At 46.9% G+C, this 16322-nt stretch overlaps 1 protein-coding gene across 1 annotated transcript in view; it reads left to right on the top strand.

Annotated features, from left to right (window-relative positions):
• The first annotated feature begins 1341 nt into the window (after window positions 1–1341).
• LOC135548171 (chondroitin sulfate N-acetylgalactosaminyltransferase 1-like) overlaps window positions 1342–16322 on the top strand; it is a 58868-nt gene continuing 43887 nt past the window's right edge. The window contains exon 1 of the mRNA XM_064977496.1: window positions 1342–1484. The gene's annotated coding sequence lies outside the window, so the exon portion shown is untranslated. The remainder of the gene's footprint in view (window positions 1485–16322) is intronic.

Below are 16322 nucleotides of genomic sequence, written 5' to 3'. Positions count from 1 at the left end.
AAACAGGGTTCCCTTTTCACAACTGATTTCAACTAAATATTATTGGTTCCACAGCCTTTTTATAGATTTGTCAACCTTTTGTCATTGAAAAACAAAATGTTGGCCCAAACAGGAGAAAACTTCTGCAAAAGTTCAGTCAACTTAAAATGATGTTTGCTCAATTTGTCTCATTATTTTGGCATCTAAAAATAAAAAGCCTGTGGAACTAGTTACACATACAGTACTTTTAACAGACAATGTTTTCAATTGACATATTTTCAACTGACTTATTTTTAACAGAGCTGAGATTCATTTTGAAGTGCAAAGTAGCAAAACAAGTGAAATCAGTCATTGACGCAGACATGGTGGCATAGCGGAATATTGGAAGGCCATGAACCAAGAGGTTGTGCATTCAAATCCCAGGTGAGGACAAGCTGAATAATAATTAGTGTATAAATGAACATGCACAATGTAATCATGTATGTCATGCCTTGTGTGTCAAATATGTCAGTTGAAAACATTGCATTTTAAAAGCACTGTGTCTGTAACTAGTTCCACAGCCTTTTTTTTATGAAAGATTCTCTAAATAATAATTTCTAGTTGAATGAACATATGAGACAAATTGAGCAAACACGTCATTTTAAGTTGATTACATTTTTGTCTGTTTTCTCATGTTGGAGTTAAGTTTGGGACAACTAAAATGTTTAAGTTCAAGTAAAACTTTGACGGAAAAATTGAGTAAACAAAAAAAAACTGTGGTACCAATTACTTAAAAATAAATTGTTGAAACAACTAGACTTGTGTTTTTTTTGTGTTTTTTTTTTACAGTGTAGACGCACCTTTTTAGAATAACGGTCACGCAGTTCAAATTGAAATAGGATATCAATCGGGATTGACTGGCATTTATTTTTAGACTAACATTTATTTCCCTCTTCATATTAGCCAACAATGGTACATTTGATATTTCAACACCAAAGTCGTTTGCCTATATGTTCATACTCGACCAAAAGACAGAACCGTGCTGCGCTTTTTACGCATGCTGTGCGTTAGGGGAGTTTCTCAACTCTCATCTCCCCGATGTTTTCATATGGACTGCCAGTCTATCTCAGAACCAGACAAGACCAAATAATATAAGCTACAGCACAACTAAAATTGGGAATAGACGAATCCAGATCCACATGTCTCACTTAGGAGATTCAGTCGAATAAGACTAAGCTACTTTCTTTCTGGCATAGGACTGTATGAATGTATGAAAGCCAGTAGTGTTTCTTGTGCTATAAGGGCATGCTGAATCAGGTAACAACACATCCTTTATGTGAGTGTTGAGGAGAGGCGGAGAAACCACCGCGGCGGGCTGGGCTCGCAGGATCCTCTTCCTGTGTGAGTACACACATGCTCTTTCTTCACCGCACTTTTTACACTCGTGCTTACGGTCCAGAGCTTGAAGACCGGGGTATCGCAACGAGAATCTTCCACTGGAATAAGGAGAAATGGTTGAATGAAAGGTATGGAGAAAGCATGATGATTGTTATCGTCTCTCTGTGTGTCTAATGTTTGATTGAGAGTGTCATGCTGTGGGTAAGAAGGATAACCTTTGCCTGTGTTCAATATTGTTTGATTTGGCGGATGATGCGGGCACATGTTGCCATGTAAACACCAAATTAACTGTCTGTTCACATCAGGGAAGTTTAGTCTCTTTCCTAGATGGTGAGATGAGATTTGGCGATGGAATTTGTTTCAGCATCAAGAAGATAACGCTGAATGTATAGGCTAAGCCTTATGAAATATAACACACACACACACACACACACACACACACACACACACACACACACACACACACACACACACACACACACACACACACACACACACACACACACACACACACACACACATATATATATATACATTTCAATTCAATTTGTACAATAAATCAGATTGTGAAATGATTATGAACATACAGAGTATATGTATGTGTGTGTGTGTGTGTGTGTGTGTGTGTGTGTGTGTGTGTGTGTGTGTGTGTGTGTGTGTGTGTGTGTGTGTGTGTGTGTGTGTGTGTGTGTGTGTGTGTGTGTGTGTGTGTGTGTGAGAGAGAGAGAGAGAGATTTGCTTTGTCCATTTCTTCTTTATTTTGGTAAATACTTTCTGACACGTATTCTTCTTCAAACTGCATTGTTGGTTAAGGGCTTGTCAGTAAGTATTTCACTGTAAGGTCTACACCTGTTGTATTCGGTGCATGTGACAAATAACATTTAATTTCCAACGAGATAGAGAGAGAGAACAGAGAGAGAGAGAGAGAGAGAGAGAGAGAACAGAAAGATAGAGAGGAGAGAGAGAGAGAACAGAGAGAGAGAGAGAGAACAGAAAGATAGAGAGGAGAGAGAGAGAGAACAGAGAGTGAGAGAGAGAGAAAATAGAGAACAGAGAGAGAGAGGGCCGTTTAAATACGGGTGTCTTTTATTCATTGTGACAGTATTGTTTGTTTTTAGATGGGCTGTGAAGAAAATAGAGATAGGATGAGAGGGAGATATTGTCAACAGAGTTAGGCTGTGGTGGTAATGGGACTGTGTCTATGAGATGAAAGAGGGTAGTGTTGGAATGAGATGACAGACAGTAGCCTAGTCTCACTCACCCAGCAATAGCCTACAGGGATAGGATGGAAGAAGTTTGGTGAAGAGAAGAGGTGTGTCCAGTTCTCTCATGTTGACAGAGATGATGATGATAACACATTCTATTCTGTGGGAGAGACGGACTGGCACACCGAGCGACTAAAAGGAGACGCATGATGTTGTGAGGCTCCTGCCTTTCCTCACGTGAACAGAAAATCACTCTGCTAAGACGGTCTCTCTTTCTGCTTCTCTCTTTCTGCTTCTCTCACTTTTTTGCTCTCTCTCTCTCTCTCTTCTCTCTCTCTCTCTCTCTCTCTCTCTCACACACACACACACACACACACACACACACATCCAGCCAGTCCGACTGACGTCACACAAAATTCAGATGACAATTGGGTAGATTAGCAGTAAGCGGTTAATTGGGAACATTGCGAGAGCGTAGAGTAAAGAAGGTTGTTTGCGTTGGGGCAAATACCCCCAGACATTACAACATACAAACACCGAGCCGCAGCTCTGCACCCGCACAAAACTCATAGCTAATGTCCTCTTGACTGTACTGCATGCTAATTCAGGGCCTTGGTTTTAATCAGGAAATTACTCTCTAAGCCTGCTTCATGCAATCCTGAAAAAGTTGGCCTAAAGTGCCTCACTGTTAAAATATTTGGCCATAATAGATCCATTTGTTTTCTAAATCAGAAATTAATCAACTGGGATTTCTTGAAATGTGTTTTGTATGAATTATTTAGACAGATATTGTATGTATATTTTAAGCCAGTCAAAAATCTGTCAGATACTATTTTCCTTCTAAAAAGCAAAGTCAGACCCCACTCTGTAACAGTGAAATGGCTATTCAATAGCCAAACATATGTGTGTCACTTGGTGCCAAGTATCCTTTCTATTTAGGGGGATATGGTTTCCCTTAGTGAGATGTTCACTACTACAATACATTATGTATCTGTGTGTGAGTCTAATGTCCATTTGTTAGATGTCCTCCTGTTTCCATGTGTGGAATATTCACTAGTTAATCCTCTGCTGGCCCGCCGGTGGCTGCTGGTGCTGACGTGACATTTAGCTCATGTTACACGGATCAGGTGTCAGTCATCCTCTCTCTGTCTGAAGTACAGTCCATCCAGAGACATAGAGGTAAGACTCTGAGTCCATCTAGCCAGGGTCAATTTATCGCATGATGTGTTCATGATGATGATAAATGGCATATATTTGATTAAATATTATTAGTAATGTGATCTCCACAGAGATATCTCTCCTTGATGACCAGACATCAGAGGAGGAGTCATCCTTATCGATTGCAGCTTGACACACACACACTCACACACGTGCGCACACACACACACACACACACACACGCACACACGCACGCACGCACGCACGCACGCACGCACACACACACACACACACACACACACACACACACACACACACACACACACACACACACACACACACACACACACACACACACACACACACACACACACACAAGTCCTGGCCATATAAACCAACCCTACCTGTATTACGAAGCCAGCAGTCCTGGCTACCAGTCATGTCCACATGCATGCACACTGGCTCCATTCACTGATCCCATTCCAAAATCAGTACCCCTTCTAGTCTCCAGTGTGAGCCCACTGGTCTGTTGGATAGAGGGCCCCATTCTGTTGGACATCACACAGGAGGACAGAGGGCCCCATTCTGTTGGACATCACACAGGAGGACAGAGGGCCCCATTCTGTTGGACATCACACAGGAGGACAGAGGGCTCCATTCTGTTGGACATCACACAGGAGGACAGAGGGCTCCATTCTGTTGGACATCACACAGGAGGACAGAGGGCTCCATTCTGTTGGACATCACACAGGACAGAGGACATCACACAGGAGGACAGAGGGCTCCATTCTGTTTGACATCACACAGGAGGACAGAGGTCTCCATTCTGTTGGACATCACACAGGAGGACAGAGGGCCCCATTCTGTTGGACATCACACAGGAGGACAGAGGGCCCCATTCTGTTGGACATCACACAGGAGGACAGAGGAGGACTCCATTCTGTTGGACATCACACAGGAGGACAGAGGGCCCCATTCTGTTGGACCATTCTGTTGGACATCACACAGGAGGACAGAGGGCTCCATTCTGTTGGACATCACACAGGAGGACAGAGGGCTCCATTCTGTTGGACATCACACAGGAGGACAGAGGGCCCCATTCTGTTGGACATCACACAGGAGGACAGACCCCATCTGTTGGACATCACACAGGAGGACAGAGGGCTCCATTCTGTTAGACATCACACAGGAGGACAGAGGGCCCCATTCTGTTGGACATCACACAGGAGGACAGAGGGCCCCATTCTGTTGGACATCACACAGGAGGACAGAGGGCTCCATTCTGTTGGACATCACACAGGAGGACAGAGGGCTCCATTCTGTTGGACATCACACAGGAGGACAGAGGGCCCCATTCTGTTGGACATCACACAGGAGGACAGAGGGCTCCATTCTGTTGGACATCACACAGGAGGACAGAGGGCTCCATCTGTTGGACATCACACAGGAGGACAGAGGGCCCCATTCCATCACACAGGAGGACAGAGGGCCCCATCTGTTGGACATCACACAGGAGGACAGAGGGCCCCATTCTGTTGGACATCACACAGGAGGACAGAGGGCTCCATTCTGTTGGACATCACACAGGAGGACAGAGGGCCCCATTCTGTTGGACATCACACAGGAGGACAGAGGGCTCCATTCTGTTGGACATCACACAGGAGGACAGAGGGCTCCATTCTGTTGGACATCACACAGGAGGACAGAGGGCTCCATTCTGTTGGACATCACACAGGAGGACAGAGGGCATCACCATTCTGTTGGACATCACACAGGAGGACAGAGGGCCCCATTCTGTTGGACATCACACAGGAGGACAGAGGGCCCCATTCTGTTGGACATCACACAGGAGGACAGAGGGCCCCATTCTGTTGGACATCACACAGGAGGACAGAGGGCCCCATTCTGTTGGACATCACACAGGAGGACAGAGGGCCCCATTCTGTTGGACATCACACAGGAGGACAGAGGGCTGTTGGACATCACACAGGAGGACAGAGGGCTCCATTCTGTTGGACATCACACAGGAGGACAGAGGGCAGGACATCACACAGGACAGAGGGCTCCATTCTGTTGGACATCACACAGGACAGAGACTGTTGGACATCACACAGGAGGACAGAGGGCTCCATTCTGTTGGACATCACACAGGAGGACAGAGGGCTCCATTCTGTTGGACATCACACAGGAGGACAGAGGGCTCCATTCTGTTGGACATCACACAGACATCACATCAGGAGGACAGAGGGCTCCATTCTGTTGGACATCACACAGGAGGACAGAGGGCTCCATTCTGTTCACACAGACATCACACATTCCATTCTGTTGGACATCACACAGGAGGACAGAGGGCCCCATTCTGTTGGACATCACACAGGAGGACAGAGGGCTCCCATTCATTTGGACATCACACAGGAGGACAGAGGGCTCCATCACACAGGAGGACAGAGGGCTCCATTCTGTTGGACATCACACAGGAGGACAGAGGGCTCCATTCTGTTGGACATCACACAGGAGGACAGAGGGCCCCATTCTGTTGGACATCACACAGGAGGACAGGAGGGCTCCATTCTGTTGGACATCACACAGGAGGACAGAGGGCTCCATTCTGTTGGACATCACACAGGAGGACAGGTTGGACATCACACAGGAGGACAGAGGACTCAATTCTGTTGGACATCACACAGGAGGACAGAGGGCTCCAGTCTGTTGGACATCACACAGGAGGACAGAGGGCTCCATTCTGTTGGACATCACACAGGAGGACAGAGGGCTCCATTCTGTTGGACATCACACAGGAGGACAGAGGGCTGTTGGACATCACACAGGAGGACAGAGGGCCCCATTCTGTTGGACATCACACAGGAGGACAGAGGGCCCCATTCTGTTGGACATCACACAGGAGGACAGAGGGCTCCATTCTGTTGGACATCACACAGGAGGACAGAGGGCCCCATTCTGTTGGACATCACACAGGAGGACAGAGGGCTCCATTCTGTTGGACATCACACAGGAGGACAGAGGGCTCCATTCTGTTGGACATCACACAGGAGGACAGAGGGCCCCATTCTGTTGGACATCACACAGGAGGACAGAGGGCTCCATTCTGTTGGACATCACACAGGAGGACAGAGGGCTCCATTCTGTTGGACATCACACAGGAGGACAGAGGGCTCCATTCTGTTGGACATCACACAGGAGGACAGAGGGCTCCATTCTGTTGGACATCACACAGGAGGACAGAGGGCCCCATTCTGTTGGACATCACACAGGAGGACAGAGGGCCCATTCTGTTGGACATCACACAGGAGGACAGAGGGCTCCATTCTGTTGGACATCACACAGGAGGACAGAGGGCTGGACATCACACAGGAGGACAGAGGGCTCCATTCTGTTGGACATCACACAGGAGGACAGAGGGCTCCATTCTGTTGGACATCACGCAGGAGGACAGAGGGCTCCAGTCTGTTGGACATCACACAGGAGGATAGAGGGCTCCATTCTGTTGGACATCACACAGGAGGACAGAGGGCCCCATTCTGTTGGACATCACACAGGAGGACAGAGGGCCCCATTCTGTTGGACATCACACAGGAGGACAGAGGGCTCCATTCTGTTGGACATCACACAGGAGGACAGAGGGCCCCATTCTGTTGGACATCACACAGGAGGACAGAGGGCCCCATTCTGTTGACATCACACAGGAGGATAGAGGGCCCCATTCTGTTGGACATCACACAGGAGGACAGAGGGCCCCATTCTGTTGGACATCACACAGGAGGACAGAGGGCCCATTCTGTTGGACATCACACAGGAGGACAGAGGGCTCCATTCTGTTGGACATCACACAGGAGGACAGAGGGCTCCATTCTGTTGGACATCACACAGGAGGACAGAGGGCTCTATTCTGTTGGACATCACACAGGAGGACAGAGGGCTCCATTCTGTTGGACATCACACAGGAGGACAGAGGGCTCCATTCTGTTGGACATCACACAGGAGGACAGAGTGCTCCAGTCTGTTGGACATCACACAGGAGGATAGAGGGCTCCATTCTGTTGGACATCACACAGGAGGACAGAGGGCTCCATTCTGTTGGACATCACACAGGAGGACAGAGGACTCCATTCTGTTAGACATCACACAGGAGGATAGAGGGCTCCATTCTGTTGGACATCACACAGGAGGACAGAGGGCCCCATTCTGTTGGACATCACACAGGAGGACAGAGGGCTCCATTCATTTGGACATCACACAGGAGGACAGAGGGCTCCATTCTGTTGGACATCACACAGGAGGACAGAGGGCTCCATTCTGTTGGACATCACACAGGAGGACAGATTCTGTTGGACATCACACAGGAGGACAGAGGGCTTCTGTTGGACATCACACAGGAGGACAGAGGGCTCCAGTCTGTTGGACATCACACAGGAGGACAGAGGGCTCCATTCTGTTGGACATCACACAGGAGGACATTCTGTTGGACATCACACAGGAGGACAGAGGGCTCATCACACAGGAGGACAGAGGGCTCTGTTGGACATCACACAGGAGGACAGAGGGCTCCATTCTGTTGGACATCACACAGGAGGACAGAGGGCTCCATTCTGTTGGACATCACACAGGAGGACAGAGGGCTCCATTCTGTTGGACATCACACAGGAGGACAGAGGGCCCCATTCTGTTGGACATCACACAGGAGGACAGAGGGCCCCATTCTGTTGGACATCACACAGGAGGACAGAGGGCTCCATTCTGTTGGACATCACACAGGAGGACAGAGGGCCCCATTCGGTTGGACATCACACAGGAGGACAGAGGGCTCCATTCTGTTGGACATCACACAGGAGGACAGAGGACTCCATTCTGTTGGCCATCACACAGGAGGACAGAGGGCACCATTCTGTTGGACATCACACAGGAGGACAGAGGGCCCCATTCTGTTGGACATCACACAGGAGGACAGAGGGCTCCATTCTGTTGGACATCACACAGGAGGACAGAGGGCTCCATTCTGTTGGACATCACACAGGAGGACAGAGGGCTCCATTCTGTTGGACATCACACAGGAGGACAGAGGGCCCCATTCTGTTGGACATCACACAGGAGGACAGAGGGCTCCAGTCTGTTGGACATCACACAGGCGGACAGAGGGCTCCATTCTGTTGGACATCACACAGGAGGACAGAGGGCTCCAGTCTGTTGGACATCACACAGGAGGACAGAGGGCTCCATTCTGTTGGACATCACACAGGAGGACAGAGGGCTCCATTCTGTTGGACATCACACAGGAGGACAGAGGACTCAATTCTGTTGGACATCACACAGGAGGACAGAGGGCCCCATTCTGTTGGACATCACACAGGAGGACAGAGGGCCCCATTCTGTTGGACATCACACAGGAGGACAGAGGGCTCCATTCTGTTGGACATCACACAAGAGAACAGAGGGCCCCATTCGGTTGGACATCACACAGGAGGACAGAGGGCTCCATTCTGTTGGACATCACACAGGAGGACAGAGGGCCCCATTCGGTTGGACATCACACAGGAGGACAGAGGGCTCCATTCTGTTGGACATCACACAGGAGGACAGAGGACTCCATTCTGTTGGCCATCACACAGGAGGACAGAGGGCACCATTCTGTTGGACATCACACAGGAGGACAGAGGACTCCATTCTGTTGGCCAGGAGGACAGAGGCCCCATTCTGTTGGACATCACACAGGAGGACAGAGGGCCCCATTCTGTTGGACATCACACAGGAGGACAGAGGGCTCCATTCTGTTGGACATCACACAGGAGGACAGAGGGCTCCATTCGGTTGGACATCACACAGGAGGACAGAGGACTCCAGTCTGTTGAACATCACACAGGAGGACAGAGGACTCCAGTCTGTTGGACATCACACAGGTGGACAGAGGACTCCAGTTGTTGGACATCACACAAGAGGACAGAGGACTCCAGTCTGTTGGACATCACACAGGAGGATAGAGGGCTCCAGTCTGTTGGACATCACACAGGAGGACAGAGGACTCCAGTCTGTTGGACATCACACAGGAGGACAGAGGACTCCAGTGTGTGGATCTAATAGGAGGCTGGTGCTGCTGGCCAAAGCCTTACACCATTTGTTGGATAAGATCGCTGGATTCTGCACTAATTCGCCAGAAATCCGGTACATCATGTTTCTCATGGGAAGCCAGAAAACAGGGAAAGGGGTGTGTTTGCATGCCTGTGTGTGTGTGTGTATGCTAGTATGTGTGTGTTTACGCCAGTGTGTGTGTGCGTGCGTGCATGCATGCCTGTGTGTGTGTGTGCGATCTTGCAGGCATGTCTGTGTGTGTGTGTGTGTGTGTGTGTGTGTGTGTGTGTGTGTGTGTGTGTGTGTGTGTGTGTGTGTGTGTGTGTGTGTGTGTGTGTGTGTGTGTGTGTGTGTGTGTGTGTGTGTGTGTGTGTGTGTGTGTGCAACCTTTGAGTGTGTGTCTGTGTGTGTGTCACACAGCCATGCCGCCCATTCAGATGAGATGTAACCTGAGGCTAGAAGGTCATGCTGGATGAGTTCATGTGTTATCTGGCAGTCTTCAGACCTGGTGATGATTCCAGGTCAATGAGGATCTGAACACACACTGAATAAGCTCCTTCATCAGCAAGTGAAGCTCAAATGAGGGCACACTCAGTACTGATGTACTAATGGTACATTAGCCTGCAGGAGTGGGAGTGACAATATTATTGTATAATATCTAATCTAGGTAGAGGGAATCCATAATTGAGATTGTCCTGCTACACTAAGAACCCAGTCACAGACTGTGTAAAATATACACTGAGAGTACAAAACATTAAGAACACCTTCCTAATATGGATTGTATTGAAAGCATTGTGGCTTGTTATGTATTGTTTTAGGAAGAACACTATTATTTGGGGCAGCAGGTAGCCTAGTGGTTAGAGCGTTGGTCTAGTAACCAAAAGGTTGCAAGATCAAATCCCAGAGCTGACAAGGTAAAAATATGTAATTCTGCCCCTGAACTAGGCAGTTAACCCACAGTTCCTAGGCTGTCATTGAAAATAAGAATTTGTTCTTAACTGACTTGCCTAGTTAAATAAAGGAACAATTTAATTATAGTTCTGTAAGTTGTGCTTACTATAGGGTATAGGTCTAGGTAAGTATGTCAATGTGACACTATGTGCTTTTGTGTATAGATAGAGAAATGGAGTGCGTAACTGAGATAAAGTGTTTAGTGTGTAGCAGAACAGAAAGCGTTTTTAGGAGCAGAGCGGACCAGATGGCGGCTAGGGTAGTGTAGGATCAGGCTGGGGCCTGGCACCGAGGAAAGTAGCTCCCAGGAACTCTAATTAAGGGGAGGGAGAATCACCTGAGGGCCAGAGGGACATCAAAGAGCCCTTTCTCTAACCCTCTCTCTGACTTTCTTTCTTTCTCTCTCTCTCTCTCTCTCCCTCTCCTCCTCTCCCCCTCTCCTTCTCTCCTCCTCTCCTCCTCTCCCCTCTCCTTCTCTCCTCCTCTCCTCCTCTCCCCCTCTCCTTCTCTCCCCCTCTCCTCCTCTCCCCCTCTCCTCCTCTCACTCTCTCCTCCTCCCTCTCAGCGATGGACCTGATGGTGGGGTTAGGTTGAGGCAGTGAAACCAGGGGGTCAACCTCACCTGGAGCTTTTATGTCACAGTAGAACTTCCCCTTTTTTTACAAAACCAGTTCAGACAGATTCACATTAAAAGCCACTGTACATTCCCGAAGGGAAGCCCAGATAGAGAATGACACGTCAGTGACCAGGACGAAACTGTAGGAATAACTGATATATAGAGATTACTGAGTTTATTATAGGGTTAGTAGAGTTCATGATCTTGTTTTTAGTCATTACAGACCGACAACTGCTTAGCGTTCATGTATGTAACCACGGCACCTTGCTCAGTGCTCAGTATGGTAAATATTTGTACATTCTAGCTTCAAGCTTCATGTATTAAGTAACGCACTTGCGTACACACACACACACACACACACACACACACACACACACACACACACACACACACACACACACACACACACACACACACACACACACACACACACACACACACACACACACACACACACACACACACACTCACACACACAGTCAAACACTGTAATAGGGTTTGTACATTGAGCTGCATACTGGAATGCAGAAATTGTTGTTAATGCAATTATAGACGTCCAGAGATCTAGGCAGAAGGAAAACAATCAGGATACCAAGGATAGAGCCTACAGACAGCATGGAGTAACCTACAGAGTATGGAGTAACCTACAGACAACATGGAGTAGTGTACAGACAGCATGAAGTAGTCTACAGACAGCATAGAGTAACCTATGAACAGCATGGTGTAACCTATAGACAGCATGGAGTAACCTACAGACAGCATGGAGTAGTCTACAGACAGAATAGAGAAACCTACGAACAGCATGGTGTAATCTACAGACAGCATAGAGTAGTCTACAGACAGCATGGAGTAGTCTACAGACAGCATGGAGTAGTCTACAGACAGTTTGGAGTAACCTATAGATAGCATGGAGTCGTCTACAGACAGCATGGAGTAACCTACAGACAGCATGGAGTAGCCTACAGACAGCATAGAGTAGTCTACAGACAGCATGGAGTAGTCTACAGACAGTTTGGAGTAACCTATAGATAGCATGGAGTCGTCTACAGACAGCATGGAGTAACCTACAGACAGCATGGAGTAGCCTACAGACAGCATGGAGTAACCTACAGACAGCATGAAGTAGTCTACAGACAGCATGGAGTAGTCTACAGACAGTTTAGAGTAACCTATAGATAGCATGGAGTCGTCTACAGACAGCATGGAGTAACCTACAGACAGCATGGAGTAGTCTACAGACAGCATGGAGTAACCTACAGACAGCATGGAGTAACCTACAGACAGCATGGAGTAACCTACAGACAGCATGAAGTAACCTACAGACAGCATGGGGTAACCTACGGACATGGAGTAACCTACGGACACCATGAAGTAGTCTACAGACAGGATAGAGTAACCTACGAACAGCATGGTGTAATCTACAGATAGCATGAAGTAGCCCACAGACAGAATGGAGTAGTCTACAGACAGTATGGAGTAACCTACAGACAGCATGGAGTAGCCTACAGATAGCATGAAGTAGCCCACAGACAGAATGGAGTAGTCTACAGACAGTATGGAGTAACCTACAGACAGCATGGAGTAGCCTACAGATAGCATGAAGTAGCCCACAGACAGCATGGAGTTACCTACAGACAGCATGGAGTAGCCTACAGATAGCATGAAGTAGCCCACAGACAGCATGGAGTAGCCTACAGACAGCATGAAGTAGCCCACAGACAGAATGGAGTACTCTACAGACAGAATGGAGTAACCTACGAACAGCATGGTGTAATCTAGACAGCATAGAGTAGTCTACAGACAGCATAGAGTAGTCTACAGACAGCATGGAGTAGTCTACAAACAGTTTGGAGTAACCTATAGATAGCATGGAGTAGTCTACAGACGGTATGGAGTAACCTACAGACAGCATGGAGTAGTCTACAGACAGCATGAAGTAGTCTACAGACAGCATGGAGTAGCCTACAGACAGCATGGAGTAGTCTACAGACAGCATGGAGTAACCTACAGACAGCATGGAGTAACCTACAGACAGCATGAAGTAACCTACAGACAGCACGATAGAGTTTACAGACAGCATGGAGTAACCTACAGACAGCATGGGGTAACCTACGGACATGGAGTAACCTACGGACAGCATGGAGTAGTCTACAGACAGCATGGAGTAGTCTACAGATAGCATGGAGCAACCTACAGACAGCATGGAGTAGTCTACAGATAGCATGGAGCAACCTACGTACAGCATGGAGTAACCTACGGACAGCATGGAGTAGTCTACAGACAGCATGGAGTAACCTACGGACAGCATGGAGTAACCTACAGACAGCATGGAGTAACCTACGGACAGCATGGAGTAACCTACAGATAGCATGGAGTAACCTACGGACAGCATGGTGTAACCTACAGACAGCATAGAGTAACCTACAGACAGCATGGAGTAGTCTACAGACAGCATGGAGTAGTCTACAGACAGCATGGAGTAACCTACAGACAGCATGGAGTAGTCTACAGACAGCATGGAGTAGTCTACAGACAGCATGGAGTAGTCTACAGACTGCACGGAGTAGTCTACAGACTGCACGGAGTAGTCTACAGACAGCATGGAGTAGACTACAAACTGCATGGAGTAGTCTACAGACTGCATGGAGTAGTCTACAGACTGCATGGAGTAGTCTACAGACTGCATGGAGTAGTCTACAGCCTGCACGGAGTAACGTACAGAGACATCTTAGCACAGCAACAACACCTCAGAGCCACAGGTGAGAATGCCACAAAAATCCAACTTCAAATACTTCACACTTCACAAAGATACTGTCTTCTGCAGAGAAGAAACAGAAGGCTGTCAGAGGCCCTTTCCACACCCTTCCCACCTCCCCAACTTGTTCCTTCCAATCTCATCTCTGTTTGACAAGGACATGTTATTTCACCAGGATAACTGTGACTGCTGTCTGGGAATGGGCCAGAAATGGGTCAGTATTTAGAATAAATGATACCCTGCAAACCCCCCCCCCCCCCACACACACACACACACACACACAGACACAGACACAGACACACACATCCCTTCTCCTCCCAACCACAGTACACAGTGCACAGCCCCATGCTGCTCAGCCAAAAATACCCTGTAGCCAGGAAGCCTTTCTCACAGGGGTAGCCGTTTCCATGTCACAACCAGATGCTACTCAGAGATTAACACAAGAGGTGTTCCCCTCTGATCATCACCCGCCCGGCTCGCCACCTCAGCTCTGTCTCTTTTCTGTCGCTCCCTCTTCTGCAAGTCCTCTAAAAGAGGAAATACACTACTTATCATAGCTTAGTCAGATCAGAATATGTTTTATCCGGTCGGTGCCCTTCTGGTTCTTTTTTTTCTTCTACATTTGTATACAAGTGTTTATAAACACTATTTTCATATTGATCACGTAATGATTCCTATTTAGCAAATGCTTAAACAAAGATTCCGTATAAACATTTGTAAGGTAGGATGGATTAAATCTAGCTTTCCTGCTTCAAAGGAACAAACTAATCCCTCTTAGTTATACGAACACAGGAAGAACGTCAGAAACATTAGCCAGTAACAGCAGTAACAGCAAGACAGAACCCACAGTTGTACGTAACTATTCGTACACAACACCATTAGTCAGAGATGACAGGAACATGGCTAAACTCCTCTAAACTGTCACACCACAGTTTAATACTTCCCTCTGTATTGGACAGGCTATGACATCTCCGCTGAGATGAGACCTGCCAGAAAGTAAAAAGGCACATCATTTCCTGACTGCAATACAGTGGCAGTTTGTTGCACTTCAGACCCAAAATTAAGACAAGACTTGAAGGTTTGCTCAGTTGCCAACTTATTCACAAAGCGTCTCAGAGTAGGAGTGCTGATCTAGGGTCAATTTTGCCCTTAATATCATAATGAATAATGTGGAACTGATCCTGGATCAGTAGCCCTACTCTGAGACATTTTATGAATATGGGCCCTGGTTTCAGAAGTAGGAATAGATGTTATCTTGTAATGTACTTTTCATTCAGTTTCACATGAGGGTTATATTGGGATCTGTGTACAGTATTAAATGTAGATAGAATCAGTATGACGGGGAAATTGAATAATGAATCATAATGTAATTATTGATTTCAGAGAAGAACACATAATATGATATAGAGGTTTTATATTGCGGTATGACAGCCCTCTCAGTTCCCGTGGGGAGTCAAATGGCAACCAGTGAATCAAACCATTGACACAGTCACTGAGAGTCGGTGGTTTGGCTCTGAATCACCATTCATTCAGTCTCTCCTACCAACCTCAGTCCCTGGCTCTGGCTGTGTGTGGAAGGGATCTATGCTGCTGGGAGAAGGCCTGGTGGTTACAGGCTGTGGACTCATAGGGTACATTTAAATAGTGTACAAGTAGCATCCTCTCCTCGTCTCCTTTCCACTGCACTGCCACATACAAAAGAAAAAATGAAAAAAGAAAAAAATATATATATATACAGTGCAAGCTCGTAGCATCATACCCAAGAAGACTCGAGGTTGTAATCCCTGCCAAAGGTGCTTCAACAAAGTACTAATGAAAGGGTTTGAATACCTATGTAAATGTCATTTTTAAGTTTTTTATTTTTAATAGATTTGATACAATTTCTAAAAACCTGTTTTTGCTTTGTCATTATGGGTTATTTTGTTTAGATTCACAAGGGAAAACAACTATTTAATCCATTTTAGAATAAGGCTGTAACGTAACAACATGTGGAAAAAGTCAAAGGGTTTTAATACTTTCAAATGCACTGTATGTATGTTTTATTGTCACTTTAACTCAGTACTGGTACCCCGTGTACAGACTACTTCAGAAAACATTCATATCCCTTGACTTATTCCACATTTTGTTGTGTTTCAGCCTGAATTTAAAAAATGTATTAAATAAATAAAACATTCACCCATCTACACACAATACCCCGCAA

The sequence above is a fragment of the Oncorhynchus masou genome, chromosome 11 (assembly GCF_036934945.1).
Source record: "Oncorhynchus masou masou isolate Uvic2021 chromosome 11, UVic_Omas_1.1, whole genome shotgun sequence".
Lineage (NCBI taxonomy): Eukaryota > Metazoa > Chordata > Actinopteri > Salmoniformes > Salmonidae > Oncorhynchus > Oncorhynchus masou.
This window is presented reverse-complemented; position numbering and strand designations above follow the sequence as displayed.